Raw genomic sequence first — 3,130 nt, forward strand, 5'->3', positions numbered from 1 at the left:
GAAATCTGACTAAAGCTTCCTTGCAATCGAAGTAAGGGATAAAAAAGTAGCATCGTCATAACATAAATACTCGAATGAAATGATAAATTTATTGAAATCATAAATTTAATTAAAAGAAATTACTTAATTATTATTAAATATAGTAAATACTATCTAATAAAGTTACAATAATGCTGGGCCTGGAGTATGCCCTAAAACTGCTTCTGCTTGGGTAAGAGCTCGTCTTCCTCGGACGTAAGGAAACAGGTTAACGGCCCAAGACCCAGAGGCATCTGGCAGGAGTGATAGCCTGCTCCCTTACGGACCACCAGCGGGTTATTTCAGGTGGCGTGGTTTTCCTTGATAACAGTGATGTGTTAAACTAACATTCGCGGATAGCAGCCAGAGATGGCTGTCCTCACTGTTGGTTTGACAAACTGAGTTTGATAGGTTTTTCCACCTTTTGAAAAAAAAAAAAAAAAAGTTACAATAATGCAGTTTACAACAAAAAGTTATATATTTTGATTGTACAAAATTACTTATTAAATTTGTGATTTTAATAGATTTGTGTTAGATTTTAATAAATTTGTGTTACATTGTAGAAAAATTTGACTAGTAAAACACATGCTAAACCTTTCCGAAAAATCCCACTCAAAAACTAAAAACTATAAAAATAACTCATAAACTAAAAGCCATATCCTAAACTATAAAAATAACTCAGAAACTAAAAGCCATATCCTGAAACTACACCAAGATTCAAGGTAATCAAGGTACAAGGTAACACCGGAAGGCTCAAGTTCTGCAAATCATTTATAAATGACCAGAAATCTCCCTATCCTATACTCTTACAAACACATTTCGAGATACAAGGTAAACAAGGTACAAGGTAACACCGGAAGGCTCAGAAAGTCATTTAATGAAGTTTTGCAAATCATTTATAAATGACCAGAAATCTCCCTATCCTATACTCTTATAAACACATTTCGTGAGAAAAGAGAAAGCAGCGGAGAGGCGGCTACCCGTATACTTGGAGGATCGAGAATACGGTTTGCACCAAGGTGAGCAAAAGCGCAATTATTGCCCCCGCCAGAGCTAGAACTTTCCAAGGCGATGAGAAATAGTCGTCAGCAAACTGGGCAAACCACACCTTAAACTTACTTTCGTAGTGCTCCATCACATCATCATTCAGTTTCTTGAAGACGTCTTGCCGTGGCAGGGTGACTCCCCTGCATAGACCATTGAAGAGCTCCGCAGCCTCTGCGTCACTCCCAAGGTAGTTTTTAACAATTTTAGTCTTTCGCAGCACAACCACGTCTTTTCCCGTAACACGAAACGTAATTGTCTCCAGATGGCTTGCATAGCTCAAGAGCGATTAAGTTACGGAACAATACCTCTGTGTGGTCACTGACATTGATGGGAGGAAGATACATCGTGGCTTCCTTCTGATCAAAGTCTATTTTCTTGATGCCTCCATTGCGTGGCTTAAATTTGATGCCAGCGTTACTTAATTCTACTGCAGTAGGGATGCCTCTGTCGTTCTTCCCTGAGTTTTCCTTGCCGTTGTCGTCGATTTGATTTGCACGCTCATCACCATCCTCCTCGGAATGTGGAGACACAATGAGGCGGTACAACAAATCCAGAAGGTGATGAGCTTCCTCATGCAGTGGCTGCGAGGGCCGTACCCTGATATCATGTTTATAATCGAAAGGGTAGAACTTGTTCCCTGGAGTTCTCACCAGCACATCGAAAAGAAAATTGTCAGCTTTATGCACGGAGTTGAGCTCCAATTGGAGTAGCTTTCGGAGAACTATCAAGGGGATTTGATTTTCCAACATCAAAATGTCGCTCAGAATATCGAATCCTGTAAAATCAATCTTTCTTCTATCAAAAATAGGTTCATACTTATCATTATCTTTCTGGCTTAACTTGTTTCCACCTTGAGTCCTCAATATTTCTAGAATGAAGCAACCGTCCAAAGTAAGCATCACAGCCAGACACTCTGGCGTGCAATCGATATTTTCGTCGTAGCTGCACCTGAATTTGTGTTCATCGCGGAAGATTTCATCGATTGCACGAAAGGAGAAGTCCATATTATCTGAGTCAAGGCGGTGTCTATTATTGTACCTGGTCATCATTCTATGGAGGGCTCTCTTTTTGTTATTCTCCATTGCAGAAAGATTTTCTCTGTTGTAATGATATGGACCCAAAGAAACCATTTGGGGGACATATGCTTTCTCCTTCATCTCTTTCAGGAAGTTTGGAACTCTAAATATGAACACATGGGATTGCAATCTGAGACCAACATAGGATTCGTGTGAAATACGAATAGCCAATGCTTTCTCCTTTATCCATGGTGCTATTTCTCTATCGCCTGCTAATTCTTTCGGTGGCGGCCTCCGGAGAGACGATTCCGATTCAGAATCGCTTGGTTGCAGAAGGGATTCCAAATTAGAATCACAATCTTGGGATTCCAAATCAAAATCACATGCTACCATTGCGGGCCGGCTAATCATCATCCCCATTGAATAGCCGTATCAGACTCGACCTCTACAGCACCGCTAAATATTTCAGACTCAAGTAGCGTGTAATACAATGAACTTCTTTTGATTTATACATTCTGTAGCTTTAGTCTTTGGACTTAAATGTTTATACAATCTTCACCGTAAATTTATTTTGAAAGGAGTTGTAGTTGAAAGGAGTTGTAGTTTTTAAAGGTAGTGTGATTTTTTGGTGTTGAAATTTTGATATGTGTTATTTAAATTAATTTTTTTATTGTATATATAAATTTAGCTTTGACATTTTGATTGTGCAAAGATTATTCATCAAATTTAATTTTAATAAATTTAAATTTATAATTTAAATAAATTAAAATTTAATTTTAAAGTAGAAAAAATCATTATCCAATTTCCAAAAAAATCTCACTAAAAAACAAATAAAATTATTTCTCCTTATTAGATAAAGGACCTGTCAGTCCTGTCATGATACATAGTTATAAGTCCCACCTGTCAGTCCTGTCATGATACATAGTTATAAGTTAAAGTCGACTAGATGTCGACTTTTGACTTTCTTCGACGTGTTTTTTTCAATTATTTCTGGTGGACCTGTCAGTCCTGACATGATACATAAATGTGCTAGTTATAAGTTAACGTCG

The 3,130-nt window shown here is 37.8% G+C and overlaps 1 pseudogene; it reads right to left on the bottom strand.

The window, feature by feature from the left end:
• Positions 1-686: 686 nt before the first annotated feature.
• On the bottom strand, positions 687-2,607 carry LOC149139858 (putative UPF0481 protein At3g02645; annotated as a pseudogene).
• Positions 2,608-3,130: the final 523 nt, after the last annotated feature.

This window comes from Pinus tabuliformis, chromosome X (assembly GCF_031772625.1).
Source record: "Pinus tabuliformis cultivar Carrire ecotype Pingquan chromosome X, CPIR1, whole genome shotgun sequence".
Classification (NCBI taxonomy): domain Eukaryota; kingdom Viridiplantae; phylum Streptophyta; class Pinopsida; order Pinales; family Pinaceae; genus Pinus; species Pinus tabuliformis.